We start from the raw sequence: 18,874 nt of genomic DNA on the forward strand, positions 1-18,874 counted from the left end.
ATGCATCTATCTGCTACTGAGGCGTTCGGCCCCCTCCACAAAAGAGAAAATACATTTACAACAACCAATTCAAGATTTATTAAGGGGTAATTATTCAAGGGAATACCAAATTCTTATTAACGGTCAAGAAAATAAAGTTTAACTTTTTACAATTCCTTTATCAAGTTTCAATATGATTTAAGCAATCAAATTAACAAGTAAGGTACAACACTGTAAGTATAGCATGGTATGGGTCCTAGACTACCCGGACAATAGCATAATTAGTAGCTACATACGGACTCTCGTCACCTCGTGCGTACGTAGCCCCCACAAATAGAAGCACATTTTAATTCAATTCGCCTACGGGGTTAATTCCCTCTTACAAAGTTAGAAAAGAGACTTACCTCGCTCCGAAATCCCATAACCAGTTCCAACGCCTTTCCAACAGCTTAACTGATGCCCATCGCTCCAAACTTAGTCAATAAATGTGCAAATCCATAAATATATACTCTAATACTCAATATAATCTAATTTACAATAATTTCCAACTCCGCTTGAAAAGTCGATAAAAATCACCCTCGGGCCCACGTGCCCGGATTCCGAAAATTTTCGAAGATAAATATTTCTCATAGCCTCACGAACTCAAATATATATATTATTCTCAATTTCATGCCCAAATTCGTGGTCAAAATCCAAAAATACCAATTTCTAGGTTTTCCACCAAAACCCCAAATTTCTACAAATTTTCATGTTAAAATCTATGTATAACCCAAGTATTTAACTCAAAATACACGGGAATCACTTACCTCTTTGATGTTGATGGAACCCCTCTCAAGATGCTCTCAAAAATCGCCTAAGTCCTGGTGGGAAATGAGGGAAATGAGCTAAGTCCCAAAATAAAAGTCCTTGATCTAGTCGCAGACGTCGCATTTGCGACATCTGGTTCGCAAATGCGATGGTCGCAATGGTGACAAAAGCATCACAATTGCGAAGGAGAGCCACCCCTGCCAAGGTCACATTTGCGACCAAAATCTTCGCAAATGCGAAGAGGGCAGATTCGCAAAAGCGATAAAATGTTCGCAAATGCGAACCCCTCAAAAATGTTTCCACCCTCGCAAATGCGAACTCCATCCTCGCAAATGCGATCGAAACCTCGCATTTGCGAGATCTGCAGCCCAGAACCAGCAACAACTTTTCATCCAAAAATTGATCCAAAATCACCCAGAACACACCCGACGCCCCCGGGATCCCGTCCAATCACATCAACCAGTCCCAAAATATGACACGAACTTTCTCGAGGCCTCAAATCACATCAAACATCGAAATTACGAGTCACACCCCAATTCGATCTTAATGAACTTTAGAACTTCAAACTTCTATCTTCGATGCTGAAACCTATCAAATCACGTCGGATTGACCTCAAATTTTGCACACAAGTCACATTTCACATTACAGACCTACTCCAACTTCCGAAATCAGAATCCGACCCTAATATCAAAAAGTTCACTTTTCGGTCAAACTTCTCAAAATCATCCAAAATTCCAGCTTTCACTAATTGACGTCGAAATGACCTACGGACCTCCAAATCAACGTCCGGATACGCACCTAAGACCAAAATCACCATACGGAGCTATTCTCAGACTCGGAATCCCAAACAGACATCGATAACATTGAAATGTACTTCAACCCAAATTTATGAAATCCTTCCAAAATGCCAACTTTTCACAATAGGCGCTGAAACGCTCTCGGGTCATCCAAAACCTGATCCGGGCATACGCCCAAGTCGAAAATTATCATACGAACATGTTGGAACCTTCATATCCCGATTCCGAGGTCGTTTACTCAAAATTTAAATATTAGTCAATTCCTCCAACTTAGAGCTTTCGAATTTAGAATTTTCTTTCCAAATCGACTGCAAACTTCCCAAAACTCAATTCCGATCACACGTACAAGTCATAATACCTAAAATAAAGATGCTCATGGCCTCAAACCTCCGAACGATATGCTAGATCACAAAATAATCGGTCGGGTCGTTACAATACTCACCCAGAACAAAAGGTTCCAATAAAGTTCAATTGTTGGGACTACGTTGATAGTTTTGAAAATACAAACAAAAAACATTCTTGGTTTATAAAGATTTGTTCTCATTATTTAATATAACAAATTCCAAATTGGTTCGGTCAATGGTGGATGTTATATGGTCCTTCATTGAATATTTTACCAGATTTATATAAAAGTTTATATACTGAATGTATTAAAGTATCTCCAAAAATATTGAAATTACAAAGAAGTAATATTTTCTTCCTTGAAAATGCATTAATGTACTTTTTTTATAGAATTTTCTATACCATGGATAATGAAATGGTTCGTAGAAGTCCATACTGATATAAATGGATTTCCCAGTCTAAAGAGAATTTTTTTATACAAAATTCTAGAATAAATTACTCCAGAAAAACACAGATGGGAATCTCCATGGGAGTGAAATTATTGAAGCTGTAAAGAGTGCTATCAGTAAATATAAAAAATAGAAAGCACCAGCAATTGAAACAACGGATGATAGTCCTTTCAGCAAAATAACCAGAAAGCTTCAAATGAAGAAAATGACTATGTCTATTGGCTTCATATATGGAGGAAGTAAAGAGAAATATAATAAAAAATATGGACATAAAGATACCAGGTGATATTTCCATGACATCAACAAGTCATACCATGGAAGAAGAAACTGTCATAGTAGGATAATCTCAAGACATGGAAGCCACCAAAGAAATTGAAAAGTATTTACAACAATTTGACCAATTCAAAAAAATCGTGGAAGAATCTTCCAAGAACAAGAATAAAGAAAAAGAAAAAGTTTAAAGACATAAGACCCCATCTCTCAGAATTATTAGAGTAATAGAGACAAAAGACTTTGATAAAGCGGTCGGACCTACTGATAAGGAAGAATCAACTTTATAAAGTTGTTTGTTTTATTACTTTTTCCTTTTTATCTTGTCGGCCATGATGTAATTATTTTGTCGGCCATTTTACTATTAAGTTTTTGTCCGTTTAGAGATAGATCCACTATATAAGGATCTCAATTTTTAAGGTGAAGGCATGCCTCGGCCAACACCTCCGTGTTTAGGTTTTCTAGCTTCTCTCTCTTCCTAAGCATTCCTTTGTAAAGAACACTATTCTGTATAAATTTTATTTTGGAATAAAAAATCAGAAAAGATCATTTGGCCACAATTCGGCAGTTAAAGGTATTTAATTTATTATTTTTATTTTATAATTTAGATATTCATTTAGCCTAAAATGATAGGCTAAATAGTGTTATGTTGAACTTATGCGTACTAGACTATTCTTAAAACATGTTTTGTTATTAATTTTATACTGTATCCCCCGACGGTTCTAATGTTGAGACTATAGAGTCTAGGTAGTTTACAGTCTAGGCAGTAAGCCCTGGTTATGGCAGCATAACCGGTGGTCCTCGAGAACCTGTATTAGCTAGGTAGGCGTGTTGAAGGGTTAAAAAGAGGACCGTGGTTTAAGGTTTGCTTGACAGAATTGTAACTTGACAGAGCTAGTGTCTCTGTAAAAGGTTCCCTGTACCTCCGTCGAAGCTATCCAATATAAAATTTTGAGCGAAAGGAAAAGAGAAGAAAGGCTTATAAGTATAGAAAAGATTTTATAAAATACAATAAGCCTAATACTTTTCTACGTGGGAGTGCACTAGGTGAAGCTGACAGGACTCCGCCGACATGCCAGCGTTAACTTTTATATTTTTACCCTTAGTTTTCAGTATTATTACATTTGTTACCATCGAAGAATTTAGTAAATAAATCAACCTTTTGAGGCATGTTCAAAGCCCACTTTACAGCTCTAAAATTTACATGTTTTGCATCCTATCAGTGTGACTCACTGTATTAACAACACAACACCTGGACTTAACTTTTGACAGCTGGGAGTTAACTTTGGTGATAAATGATAATCTACGTCAAAAATTATACACCCTCTGGTAAGAAATATTCTTCCTTCTCATAGTTTTGTGTAGCAATGGATTTTCCTCGTAGAAAGTAGTGAAATCAAAGAACCCAGCAGAGCACTGAACGCCGAAAGCAAGGAATTTCAGGTCAATTGATAAGTGTAACACGATTTCGGACTAATTCTTAAATTTGTAGATAGAAAGTTAAGAATTTTACTGACAACAGAGTAAATCCCAAATTTTAACTCAATATCTAACAGTAATGAAGAATTCATGGGAAGGGATATTGTAAAATTAGGATTCTTTTTGGGAAAAATTGGTAGATCGTGCTAGGGTTTGTGAATTTCAGAAATTGATAAAATTTGGAGTTTTATCTTCTTCGTCCTCAATAGTCTAGAAAGAGGATCGTCATTCCTGTAGCTAAGGGCCCAAAGTTAACTCATTTTCACTGTAAGACCTTCTTCGGCGTTTCATTTGCAGTCCTTATGATTATTTTGGTTGAAAATTGTTTTAGCGTCTGTTGATTTTGGTCTGTTAATCAATATTTGATTTTTTAATGGATATTATGAGTAGTAGGGCTGGGTTCATGTTGATTTTTGTTTTACCTAAACCTGTCGAATGTTGAAGTGTAGCTGTTTACAATAGATTTTAAACACAATTCATTACTGCTAAAATATTGGCAATATAAGAGATTTTGCTTGGCTGAAGTTTTATTATTGAGCATCAATAAATACCCTAAAAATTATGTTGTACTAACTACATCATTGTGCCCGGGCTATACACGGGAAATTACCCACTAAACTATATTAGAAGTGCAAGTTAACAGGGCTATACACGGGAAATTACCCACTAAACTATATTAGAAGTGCAAGTTAACAGGTTAGACAGGCGGCTATTTCTTGACATCTCTGCTTGCCAAAGACATTGGTGTTTCAAAAAGAATTTCACGATAATTGGCAGCTACCTCTACTAATAATCACCGCTTCAGCTTTATGTTTATCCTTTTGCTTTGCATTTTTTGGTCACTTTTCCTTTGGGTTTAGCTACCTTATTTTGTAATTTATATAATATTTGCGTGTTTGTCGAAGCTAAATTTTCAGAGACGAGCTAAAGGCCAAAGAATTTCAACGCATCTGATGATAACTTACGATGGGGTAGAGGTTATGTCCAGTGGATTGCGTTTATCTCAGGTTTGCTGAGAAACTAAATTATTTTCTTAAATTCTCTTACAATCAAGGTTTGTTAGTTGTGATTATAATCTTATTTATTGGTTTGATCTAAATATGTGTTGAATTTTTATCCTATTCAAATGAGGGCCAAGGTTTAGGTGGACTTATTTGGTCATCTTTTTGCAACATTGGTAACGTCGTCTTCTGCCAGTTGGGCTTGTACTCTGTCAAGGTAATTACATGGGTTTAAAAAATTTTCCGCTTTTATGTTGTGCTTTTACTAAAATAAAAGCATGCCTTAATCTCTTTGTGTACTAAAAAGAAGTGAACTCAAAGGTAATCTTCTTCCCAGTAAAAACAAATAGAAAAATAGAGGACACTATGTAAACTCAGAATTATATCAATATCAACTTCAAGGATAAAAGAAGGTTTTCCTGCCTATTGTTAAAAGCCTTTTTTGGGATTGGGATCATTGATATAAAAAAGTTTTTGGTTGACATCATACTAGAAGTACCGTGAAACTAACCGAGTTCCTATATGGTAACTTCTTTTTCTGTCTCTATTGCATTTCTTAATTTTCTATTGAATATCCCAGTATATTTTATTGATTTGATCAGTTTTACTACTACGATATTAGAGAGTAACTCAAACAGGTGTTGAAAGTATTGCTATTTGTGTTACAACGCAAGAAACTCTCTCCCAGTTCATTCCCGCTTTCATCCTCTTTCTTAATCTATCTTCTGGTTCTACTTTTGAGATTTGATCTGTGTGTTCTGCCTCTCTCGATGGCCTTTTGCAATGATCATATCTGCTTACTGTAATTTTTCATAATATAATTTAATTTGTTTTCTGGGAAACATGCCAAACATTCAATGTTTGGAATTACTCAAAGCTACCAACGGCGTTTTCTCCTTTTACTTCCTGTGTAGTGCTTATTTAGAAATATTTCTACTAGTATTGCAAAAAGGTTATGTCTATTTTTTCGACTTATACTAATTCAATTCCATATTTTCCTTTTGGTTTTCTACTGTGTTTGATATATGTAACACTGAAGTTTTACACTTTGAAACCTCACAGCATAATGATAATGATAATTCTACTTTTGAAAAGATTTTTGTTTTTGTCAATGAAGTTTTAGAATAAAAAGGGTTCGCCAGAATGTTTTAAATAATTTACTTGTAGTTCAGCAAGTGCACTAATAAAATACATCTTTTCTTTGAAGAACTTGCAGAATTACAGAAACTTAGCCAAATAATTTAACATGGTAATTCTAAAGTCATTTGTACTTATTTTCGCACTTTCTGTTTCAATAATTATTAATGTTAACGGTTTAGATGCACTATTTGATGGAGAACTTGTGATGTTTGTAGCAAAAGTACTCAACTAAGAACTCTAAGGAGCAACAACTGAAAGAACTATGATTTTGTTCATTTCAATGATTTCCTCTGCAGAAGACTACTTGGTTCTTTTAAATGAAATTAAAAGTTTTATTCTTTGTTAGTGAAGAACATAGCTTTTTAACTTGGTTGTTCATTGTAACGACCCGGCCGGTCGTTTTCGGAGTTTAGCCCCGTTTTCCCCATTTCTGTTTCTTTTTGAGTCCTTCAGCTATATTGTGTTATACTGGGTTAGTTGGTTCGGGTCCGGAGTGGTTTCGGAGTGAATCAAGACACTTAGACTCTAAAGTAGAAGCTTAAGTTGGAAAAGTCAACCGGACATTGACTTATGTGTAAACGACGTCGGATTTGAATTTTGATGATTCCGTTAGCTTCGTTAGGCGATTTTGGACTTGGGAGCGCGTTCGGAATGAGATTTTGAGGCCTGTGGTACTATTAGGCTTGAATTGGCGGAAGTTCGAATTTTGGCGATTTTGGTCGGTTAGTGAAAATTTTGATATCGGGGTCGGAATAGAATTTCGGAAGTTGGAATAGGTTCGTTGTGTTATTTATGAGTTGTGTGTAAAATTTGAGGTCATGCAAACATGGTTTAGCGGGTTTCGGCATCGTTGGTGGAATTCGAAAGTTTAGAAGTCCTTAGGCTTGAATCCGAGTGTAATTGGGTGTTTGGCTGTTGTTTTGAGTGATTTGATGATTTGTCTAAGTTCGTATGATATTGTGGGTTATGTTGGTATGTTTGGTTGAGGTCCCGAGGGCCTCGGGGTGATTCAGGGTGATTAACGGAACAAGTTGAACTAAGCTGTCATAATCGCACCTGCGGATGTCTCATCGCAGGTGCGAGCCCGCAGAAGCGAGCAGGTGATCGCAGATGCGAGATTGGAGGAGCTGGGCAGAAGTCGCAGGTGCGAGAAGTCTGTCACATCTGCGATCCCGCAGGTGCAAGACCTGGGGCTCAGATGCGGAGAGGAGGAATTTGGTTGGCGTCGCAGAAGCAGAGGGAGATGCGCAGGTGCGCTTTCGCAGGTGCGAGATTTGGCCGCAGATGCGGAACCTGGGATCTTAAGTGAGTTCCGCACCTGCGATGGAAATTCCGCAGGTATGGCGTCGCAGAAGCGGAAAAAGGGGCCGCAGGTGCGGTTTCACTGGGCAGATGTATAAATTGAGGACTTCGTGATTTTTGCTCATTTCCACCATTTTCAATTCGGACTTTGGAGCTTTTGGGGAGATTTTTGAAGGGGTTTCAAGGATATTCACTGAGGTAAGTTGCTTGAGCTTTATTATCACTAGCTATGGTATTTTTCCGTTGTTTTCCCAGCTAATTAGTAGGATTTTTGAAGTGAAATAAGGTGTTAATTAGTAGGATTTTTGAAGTGAAATAAGGGGTTAGGGCTTGGGATTTTCGAGAGTATAATTGAGGATTTGAGGGACCAAATGATGTCGGATTTTGATGAATTTCGTATTGTTAGACTCGTGAGTGAATGGGCTTTCGGGTTTTGTGACTTTTGTCGGATTTCGAGACGTGGGCCCGGGGGTCGAATTTGAGTCGATTTCGGATTTTGGGTCTAATTTAGTAGTTTTCTTGTGGAATTGATTCCTTTAGCATATATTAATGTTATGGTACTGCCTGTGGCTAGATTCGGGATGCTCGGAGGCCGATTCGAGAGGCAATGGCATTGCGGAGTAGAGATTTGCTTGGATTGAGGTAAGTAACAATTTTAAATCCGATCCTGAGGGTATGAAACCCCGGATTTTTTGTGTCATGCGATTATTTTGGAGGTGACGCACACGCTAGGTGACGGGCGTGTGGGCGTGCACCGAGGAGATTGTAACTTGGCCCGTCCCGTTAAATTGTAAAGTTGAATAACTTGTTGTTAGCCATATGCTCTCTTTGTGTTGTAGAAATTTGACTTTAAATCATGTTTAGATTATGTGTTGGCATTGTAGGGACCCATAGAGGTCGTGTACATGTTGAATTATCTGCTAAATTATTGTTTTGTACTCGGTCACAGTTTACTTATTATTTTATCTCAGTCTTTATTGTTCATTATTTGATGCATCATATCATTGCTGCCTGGGCTGATTTCATGATTATTGAGAGCCTGAGAGACTGGAGAGATTTATGACTGAGTGAGGCCGAGGGCCTATTTGTGAGATATTATACTATAGCACATGAGTTGTCCGTGCAGCTCGTGAGTTGCCCGTGCGGATCCTTATATTATACTATAGTACGTGAGTTGTCCCAGATATTTATACTATGGCACGTGAGTTGTCCGTGCAGCACGTGAGTTGTCCGTGCAGCACGTGAGTTGTCCGTGCTTATAGCACTTGGGTTGTAGGAGCCCCTCCGGAGTCTGAACACCCCAGTGAGCGCGGGTACCCATTGAGTGGGAGTGCTGAGGGTTGAGAGCTCAGTGTTTGAGCTGTTGTGACGAGTTGAGTGACTGTTGCCCTGAGAGGCTGTACTTGCTTTTCATCTGTGGTTGCACTTAGTTGCTATCTGTTATTGTTGTGAAATTTTTCTGAAGGAGTTTATATCCGGATTACATGAACTTGAACTGTATAAAATTGATTTGACTTAAACTGCTGGATTGGAAAGCATGTCTATTCTTTGTTGGAATTACTGAAAATGAACTATAACTGTGTAGCTCGTCACTATCTTAAGTACTTTATTTATTATTGTTACTTGTTGAGTTGGTTGTACTCATACTACACCCTGCACTTCGTGTGCAGATCCATGTGTTTCCGGACATAGCGGGTGTTGATTCTTTCGCGCAGTTGATTTTTCGGAGATTCAGAGGTAGTTGCCGTGTTTCGCACACCTTGTCTCTCCTTCCGTATCTCCTTATTTACTGTATTTGGTCTCAGACTATTATAGACCGTATTTTCCAGACTTGTATTCATATTAGATGCTCATGTACTCAGTGACACCGGAGTTTGGGAGTATTTATATTTGTACTTGTGAGATTTTTTCCGCTGAATTTAATCATTATATTTTCAAATTTAAAAGATATGTGGTTTATTGAGATTGTCGGCTTGCTTAGTATTGAGATAGGCGCCATCACGACGGGTGGGATTTTGGGTCGTGACAAGTTGGTATCAGAGCTCTAGGTAACATAGGTCTCACGAGTCATGAGCAGGTTTAGTAGAGTCTTGTGAATCGGTACGGAGACGTCTGTACTTATCTTCGAGAGGCTGCCAAACTCTTAAGAAAATTTCACTTTCTTGTATTATATTGTGCGGAATTGATTCAGCTTGAAACATAACTATTTGAATTCCTTCCATGCATTTCGTATGCGCATATGAGCGCTCGGTATCAGTTGTGCATCGTTGACTTGTGATTCTATGAACGAGGTTCAAGAGGTGTATTATGTGTTTTGGTGATGGGCCAGTCTGGAGGACTTGAGGCCGGGGATAGGCCGGGGATAGGCCGCAACTTAGGCTCGGTAGTTTCAGTTGTGAGAACTTGTGCATATGGACCCCTATATCCGGTAATATCCCCACGAGTAGGATTTGTGGCTCGATGAGCGATTGAATGGCTTTATGGTAAGCATGATGTGACTGCTGGATGTGTTCAGATGGGTTGAATGTGACGAATAAAGTTTGCTTATGACTCAAGAGTTTGCTATTGGGTACTTGATTTCTGTCTTGATTTGACGTATAGTCTCGAGTTGTGAGTGTATTGAAGGATCTTTCACGTTGTTAAATTGTGGGACAAATTAAATTCTCATGTCTTGTTAATGAGTTTGGACTCAAGAAGAGTAAGTGATTGTGTAGTAATTGTGGTTGCGAATGGGCATTTCTAATGTTGATGGCTCGAGAAAGATGATCTTCGAAGAGGCATAGAGTTGGTAACATTTTATTGGTTCAGGTGCGACATAGATGCATTTTGATTTGATGCAACAGTTGGGCAGCAAAGTATGAGGGAAGACATGACGGGAAGTGTTTCGCGGTGGTTAATGTACTAGCAGGTCAAGTAGGAGAAGTAGAGGTTGAGAAGTTGCTTAAAGGAGATAATTTAAACAAAGTAAGAGTGGCAGATTAGCATAAAGATTCTGTGGTAGGGTAGTCGCGTGCCTTGTGAAAGTGTAGAACGGTTTGGAATCGTGATAGACTGTGATTTAGCCTACAGACTTTATTTGGAGTGATGTTTACTGTACGGAGAAAGATTAAATATGGCAGAAAGGAGTTTGTTTGAAATAAAGAGAGATGTGAAGATCTGATTATCGTTTCAGGCGTAATATGACTTGAGTTTGGAAGGTAGTATTGAACTTTCAGTTGATGTCAATAGGTGAAGTGCAGACTTATACAAATGGTGGGCGAGCATGAGCTCAGGAGAATTTACTGATTACGTAGTTGTTGCACCCAGTGCAGCGTCGTTTGAAGATGTCGGTAAGGAATTTCACAGATGGGTTATCTCCTGTGAGCAGTTAGTGGTGGCGTGATGTTGATGAAGCTTCTGCGAGGAATATTACTTGCTAACCGGTAAGAGGTCGAGTGTGTGATTGTGGCTGGTGATTCAGAATGTTCATGAAAAGCTTAACAAAAAACTTCAAAAAGTCTAGCGGGTTAACGGTGCGAGATCTTGGTAATTGAGAAAGCGAAATCCTTGCGGGTTCTAATTTTATATAATGGCAGCTTAAGGCTAAGTGGGGGAGCCTGTTATTGACAATTTGATTTCATGGTTATGTGTTAAATTTTAGTTTTGGTCTGAGGCATACTTGTGGTTTAGTTATGACTTACAGAGGTGCAGATTGAGGATGACTCGGGTAAGTAAATTTCTGAATGCAGGTTATATTGCACTTTATGAGTATATGAAAATCATGGGATGATCGAGTTGTTATTGTTGGATGTAGTACGCACGAAGTATGAATTTGATTGGTGACGTTAAGGCAGGGTTACTTCTTTAGGTGTGGGCAAGCTAAGGGAGCACGTGTCTTTCGGCCCGTTCGCGCAGTGCAATTTAAATTTGAGCAGAGTGGAGGACTCTTTAGAAGGTTCTAATGGATTCAAGATTTATATATAGCAATTGAGAATTTTGCCGGACTTGTGCATGGATAAAATCTGAGATTTGTATTTGATGGTGCCTGGACTTACGGAAATTCTGTATGACTATGGATTCTATACTTTAGTATAAGGAAGGTCAGAAGAACAATTTTAAATTCACATAAGGTATTTTCAGAGTGAGTGTTACAGTTGGGGTATTTATGAAGGTGCTTAAGAAGAATACAACTGCTTAAGGGCAGTAGGGCGTTGTGGTTCTATGCTAAGGTTTGTGGGGTGAGTTGTGGCTAAAGATCGTGGCAATTTACCAAGGAGAAGTATCAATCTGAAGATAGATTCGGAAGGTACTCGAAGAAATATGACAACATGGTAATAGATATGATCGGTTCTTTTGGGTGCTTATGATGTGGGGGTTTTCTACAGGTGCATTGTGGCAATACTCTTGGATTTGGCGACCTGCGTGGCTGGGTTGAGTTAGAGAGATTCAGTTATAATAGCTTGGTTGTGTGCAAATGGGTTTCGAAGAGTTCTCAATAGTTTTTACCACGGTTCGAGGAGTATATTTCCTGCCGGCGTGAGGAATATGTTGCGTACTGGGATTTTCTCCGGGAGGAGATCAAATGGAAGGTTTCTGATTGATCGGGTATGTGTTCTGCTTGTGACTCAAAGTGATTATGAGATTCTTGTACTGTTCACAGGATGGCATGGTAGACGCGATGTATTGTGTGGGATTGAGATTTGCAGGTGCAAGGTCACAGTTCAGTTTTGAAGGGAAAGATATAAATTCGTAGGCAGCATGGACGGTTTTAGATGGCTAGGTAAATGATATTATTAATCGATATGGCCGGATGAGAGTATACATTTCATAAGGGTAAATATGTTTTGATTCATCGATACTTCATTGGTATTGTGGCACTCTCTTGGTTGATCGACTGCTGATATTCAAATTTTTCTATTGGCACGGGAGAATTATAGAAGTATTTCTCGTGGGATGATCGTGTATGAAAGATGTGTTAGACATTCAGTAGTGGAGTTGGGATTAGATATGGTGATTCATGTGTTCTATGGATTTGGAGACTGGGAGTCCTCAGGAGCAGATTGTTTCATGGTTGTGGACTGTGAAGTCATGCCCGAAGCTAGCCAGATGATAGTATTTGTTATGATTCAGTCATTGTTGGCTTCCAAAGGATTATTTATCTATTTGTGGTTGACTAGAGTTGATTTGGGGTCCATTGGTATGCCCGATTAGGATGTGTATTCTACACCGAGTCTGTCTGGTTGGCTCCCTACTGCTATTGTTGAGTGATGTGCCATTCGGTTGATGTTGAACTTATTCGTGGTCTGAAATGATCTGTAAGTTATTCTTCTATGCTACGAGAAGTTTTGTATCATTGGTTATATACACACATGGTGCAGATTTATTGGGGGCCTTATGGCAGAATTTGAGCGAGATGAGTATTTGGGTATTGCATGATCGATTGCGTATTGGTTATGTTCTTTCAGGTTTTATGTGGCATTTTGTCATTTGCCTCTCTGTCCTTATTGATTTTGAGCAGGGTGGCTCGAGGTAGATAATATGGACCAACATTTGGATGGGGTCACGCATTGCAGCGGAGTTATGTTAAGGTATGAATCTTGCGTTAGAATCGTGTGATGGTCCTACGGTGTGTGATGAATTTTCATCATTTCTTTGTGGCGGTACTTGTTAATTCGGCGGGGCAGTTCTCTCATTGGAGTCATTTTTCCATGACTGAATACATTTGAATTGTTGCGTATTGGCGCACGGATGACACAGTTTGTGGCTCTGAGTTATATTGGTGTGGCATGTCTGTGGGATGGTTGTGTTTCATAATATAGGGTCATTGGACCTAGAGTGGGTACTATCAGTTTTGATTATGGTATATTCGAGAGAATAATATCGAAAGTCGGCTTAAAGAGTGATTATGGTTCTGGTAGGGGCGAGAGAGCTCCATGACTTGTTGCTCTGATAAGGGGGTCATGAGATTTCTGCATGTTTCTTTTATTATTAGCAGTGTACGAAGGTTTTGGAACGAGGTTTGGTTCGATATGGGGTTTAATACTAGTACTTGGTTGGTTTTGGAGTAGTTACTGTGATCAGGAATGGTGCCATGAGCATGCGAGTTGGGTAATATGTTAGTTGATTATATCTGTGGTTATAGTTATGGCTCGATGCAGCTCATTCAGAATTATGCAGTGTGTAGATGTGAGATTTGGGTCTTAAAAAGAATTTTGGATGTTAGAAATTTGGCTCAAGGTATTTGGGCTAAGGTTAAATTAATGATTTTTCTTGTTAAGTTGTGGGGTCAGACCTATATAGAATAGGGTGACGTGTTGATCACCCCTGGCTACGTGCATGGTAAGATGGAATAGTGATTTGATGGCTTGGAAACAACTCCTGGCACGTTCGAGGGCGAACATGTGTTTAAGTGGGGGAGGATGTAACGACCCGACCGGTCGTTTTGGGAGTTATAGCCCCATTTTTCCCATTTCTGCTTCTTTTTGAGTCCTTCAGCTATATTGTGTTATACCAGGTTAGTTGGTTCGGGTCCGGAGTGATTTCGGAGTGAATCGAGACACTTAGTCTCTAAAGTAGAAGCTTAAGTTAGAAAAGTCAATCGGACGTTGACTTATGTGTAAACGACCTCAGATTTGAATTTTGATGGTTCCGTTAGCTCCGTTAGGTGATTTTGGACTTGGTAGCGCGTTCGGAATGAGATTTGGAGGCCCGTGGTAGAATTGGGCTTGAATTGGCGGAAGTTAGAATTTTGGCGATTTTGGCCGGCAGTGAAAATTTTGATATCGGGGTTGGAATGGAATTCCGAAAGTTAGAATAGGTTCGTTGTGTTATTTTTGACTTGTGTGTAAAATTTGAGGTCATTCGGACGTGGTTTAGCGGGTTTCGGCGTCGTTGGTGGAATTCGGAAGTTTAGAAGTCCTTAGGTTTGAATCCGAGTGTAATTGGATGTTTTGATGTTGTTTTGAGTGATTTGATGATTTGTCTAAGTTCGTATGATGTTGTGGGTTATGTTGGTATATTTGGTTGAGGTACCGAGGGCCTCGAGGTGATTCCGGGTGATTAACGGAACAAGTTTGGAAATTGGAGGAATTGCTGAAGTTGAACTCAACTGTCATAATCGCACCTGCGGATGTCTCATCGCAGGTGCGAGCCCGTAGAAGCGAGCGGGTGATCGCAGATGCGAGATTGGAGGAGCTGGGCAGAAGGCGCAGGTGTGAGAAGGCTGTCGCATCTGCGATCCCGCAGGTGCGAGACCTTGGGCGCAGATGCGGAGAGGAGGAATTTGGCTGGCGTCGCAGAAGTAGAGGGAGATGCGCAGGTGTGCTTTCGCAAGGGCGAGATTTGTCCGCAGATGCGGAACCTGGGATCTTAAGTGAGTTCCGCACCTGCGATCTGCGGCGTCGCAGAAGCGGAAAAAGGGGCCGCAGGTGCGGTTTCACTGGGCAGATGTATAAATTGAGGACTTCGTGATTTTTGCTCATTTCCACCATTTTCAATTCGGACTTTGGAGCTTTTGGGGAGATTTTTGAAAGGGTTTCAAGGATATTCACTGAGGTAAGTTGCTTGAGCTTTATTATCACTAGCTATGGTATTTTTCCGTTGTTTTCCCCCCTAATTAGTAGGATTTTTGAGGTGAAATAAGGGGTTAGGGCTTGGGATATTGGAGAGTGTAATTGAGGATTTGAGGGACCAAATGATGTCGGATTTTGATGAATTTTGTATGGTTAAACTCGTGAGTGAATGGGCTTTCGGGTTTTGTGACTTTTGTCGAATTTCGAGACATGGGCCTGGGGGTCGGATTTGAGTCGATTTCGGGTTTTGGGTCTAATATAGTAGTTTTCTTGTGGAATTGATTCCTTTAGCATATATTAATGGTATGGTACTGCTTGTGGCTAGATTCGGGACGCTCGGAGGGCGATTCGAGAGGCAAGGGCATTGCGGAGTAGAGATTTGCTTTAATTGAGATAAGTAACAGTTTTAAATCTAATCCTGAGGGCATGAAACCCCGAATTTTTTTGTGTCATGCGATTATTTTGGAGGTGACGCACACGCTAGGTGACGAGCGTGTGGGCGTGCACCGAGCGGATTGTGACTTGGCCCGTCTCGTGAAACTGTAAAGGTGAATAACTTATTGTTAGCCATATGCTCTCTATGTGTTGTAGAAATTTGACTGTAAATCATGTTTAGATTATGTGTTCGCACTGTAGGGACCCACAAAGGTTGTATACATGTTGAATTATCTGTTAAATTGTTGTTTTGTACTCAGTCACAGTTTACTTGTTATTTTATCTCAGTCTCTATTGTTCATTATTTGTTGCATCATATCATTGCTGCCTGGGCGGATTTCATGATTATTGAGAGTCCGAGAGACTGGAGAGATTTATGACTGAGTGAGGCCGAGAGCCTGATTGTGAATATTATACTATAGCACGTGAGTTGTCCGTGCGGATTCTTATATTATACTATAGCACGTGAGTTGTCCGTGCGGATCCAGATATTTATATTATGACACGTGAGTTGTCCGTGCAGTACGTGAGTTGTCCGTGCTTATAGCACTTGGGTTGTAGGAGCCCCTCCGGAGTCTGAACACCCCAGTGAGCGCGGGTACCCATTGACTGCGAGTGCTGAGGGTTGAGAGCTGAGTGTTTGAGCTGTTGTGACGAGTCGAGTGACTGTTGCCCTGAGAGGATGTACTTACTTTTCATTTGTGGTTGCACTTAGTTGCTATTTGTTATTGTTGTGAAATTTTTCTGAAGAAGTTTATATCCTGATTACATGAACTTGAACAGTATAAAATTGATTTGACTTAAACTACTGGATTGGAAAGCATGTCTATTCTTTGCTGGAATTACTGAAAATAAACTATAACTGTGTAGCTCGTCTTCAGTTCTTTATTTATTATTGTTACTTACTGAGTTGGTTGTACTCATACTACACCCTGTACTTCGTGTGCAGATTCAGGTGTTCCCGGACATAGCGGGTTTTGATTCTTTCACGCAGTTGATTTTTGGGAGATTCAGAGGTAGCTGCCGTGTTTCGTAGACCTTGTCTCTCCTTCCCTATCTCCTTATTTACTGTATTTGGTCTCAGACTATTATAGACCGTATTTTCTAGACTTGTATTCATATTAGATGCTCATGTACTCAGTGACACCGGGTTTTGGGAGTATATTTGTACTTGTGAGATTTCTTCCGCTGAATTTAATCATTATGTTTTCAAATTTAAAAGATATGTGGTTTATTGATATTGTCGGTTTGCCTAGTATTGAGATAGGCGCCATCACGACGGGTGAGATTTTGGGTCGTGACATTCGTGAAATAAGAAAGTCTGAAAAAATGAATTATGTCTTCTCTGATATCTAGAGTTATTAGTTAGCCCTGCGCTGCTATTATCTGCTTTGTTGCTCTCATTATCGGTAGCAGAGTTTTCTCATTCATGTTTCTTCTGATGTATCGCTCCAGTGCTATTTGCTCCACTGTTGATTTTTTCTATGTTTTTACCCGTCCTTTTAGTACCTTGCCACTATTCGATTTTGTAATGATTTTGATTACTAAGTTTTTGTTGCTCAAGATGATTATGCTAACTCGCCAGGCTGGAGGTACTTAAACAGTTTCATATATGGCACAACATAAATTATCATTTGGAGTCGAGATATCTATCAGTTCAGCCAGACAACCATGAACGTAAGTGTCCCTGTTAGAAGTTAGAATTGTATACTCATGCTTTAGTGTCCCTATTAGAAATTAGAATTGTACACTCGTGCTTTCTAACTTTTGACGGGGTTATAATTTCTTCATTAGTTGCCAACACGAGGAATGTTTCTCTGTTATTCCCTTGGACACACGATTTTGTTAAAACTAAGGTGTTGCTTTAGACCATATAACCATCAGCAAATATAGCCCTTATACATTACATGTCATCAGTCAAATTGAAGGATGTTTGGATCTCGATGACCACCTTGATGACATTAGCAAGTAAGAGTGTTATAATATAATCTGACTGAACTCTCCAATATCCTGATTCTTTCTATATGCTCATCTATTGATAGGGACTGGGTAAACATAATGCTCTTCAATTGAAGTTTCTGTGTGGAATTAGCTATTGTCCTGTAGGTGCCCTCTCATCCCTCTCATCGGAAGTGAAAACAACTTCAGTAAAAGTTTTCCTGGTACTCATTTCAAGACTTCTCAAGATGGATATGTCTGCTATCTCACCTTAGACCAAGTATTAGGTGATTAAAACCCAAATTCCTTTTTTTTTTCTTGCATTCCTTTTCTTTTCTTAACATTTGAATATTCACGTTCTTGGTATATAGATTGTGGATATATCACTAAGCAGAGCTATAGATGTGGTTGGTTTAGCACAAAGCTGAAATTGGTGCGAAGTGTGGGAAGTCTATATGCTGGTGTTGTGACAACATTTTATGTAAGTTCAGAAAACTTTGTGCATGAAATGAAAAATCAGTACATATAAATGGGTGTAATGGGGATTTTACTTTACATTGGGTGCAAATGTGCTCGGAAGTTGAGGCAGGGCCGTTGAGAGGAGAGATGCATTTTGAGTTCTTGGGAAACAGAACATAATAGCTTTATTATTCAAAGCTAGAGCAATTTTTATGTAGACATGATTCGATTGATAAAACAAATCATGTTGTATCCTCTTTTGTCTAATATTTGCCGTTATTGGTTTACATTTATGGTTCAGTATATTAAGGCCAAACACTCGTGCTATTTTGCCTCAATTATTCCAATGCTTCGAGGTTGCAGACGCTAAATTGTTGGAGCATAAGCAAAGATCATCTGGTTATAATCTTTTGTTGCAAATGAAAACACTTTAGACTGCAAATTGTTGGGCCCATGTGAAGCATGGGCAAGACTATCTAGTGTTACAAATGTGACAGAGTAGGCCATTATGCTAGAGATTGCAAAGTCAAAGATAAGATTAAAAATCTTGATATTGATGATAGTATTAAAGATTCTTTGTATAAGATTCTTTTAAATTCCTCTCCTGATAATACTGACCAAGATAGTAATTTCGGAGATTCATCAACTGATGAAGATCTAATGGTTCTACAGAAGGAAGAGTACATTTCCATAGAAGACGAATGTGGACCCTTGTCACGACCCAAAATCTACTATAGGTCGTGATGACGCCTAACGCCACCGTCAGGCAAGTCAACAGTGGTTTATCAATTTAATTACTCATTTTATTACTTTCGAAATCATAGATTTTAATAAGGAAAGAGATTTACACGTCTAAATCTACGGGAACGTACAACATTTGTAGTTTATAAAAGAAATGAAAGGCGATAATAATATACGAAACTGTG

The 18,874-nt window shown here is 39.2% G+C and overlaps 1 long non-coding RNA gene across 13 annotated transcripts; it reads left to right on the top strand.

The window, feature by feature from the left end:
• Positions 1-3,809: 3,809 nt before the first annotated feature.
• LOC142166900 (uncharacterized) lies at positions 3,810-18,235 on the top strand. Of its 13 annotated transcripts, none has more exons than XR_012697394.1 (8): positions 3,810-3,973; positions 5,029-5,341; positions 8,141-8,208; positions 9,237-9,303; positions 16,501-16,567; positions 17,116-17,228; positions 17,346-17,776; positions 17,861-18,235. It is a non-coding gene; the product is annotated as an uncharacterized LOC142166900 (long non-coding RNA). The 13 variants fall into 13 exon arrangements; XR_012697396.1 differs by having other exon boundaries at positions 3,814-3,973; positions 5,029-5,130; positions 5,255-5,341; positions 17,137-17,776; XR_012697398.1 differs by having other exon boundaries at positions 3,814-3,973; positions 5,029-5,130; positions 5,262-5,341; positions 17,137-17,776.
• Positions 18,236-18,874: the final 639 nt, after the last annotated feature.

The sequence above is a fragment of the Nicotiana tabacum genome, chromosome 12 (genome assembly GCF_000715075.1).
Source record: "Nicotiana tabacum cultivar K326 chromosome 12, ASM71507v2, whole genome shotgun sequence".
Lineage (NCBI taxonomy): Eukaryota > Viridiplantae > Streptophyta > Magnoliopsida > Solanales > Solanaceae > Nicotiana > Nicotiana tabacum.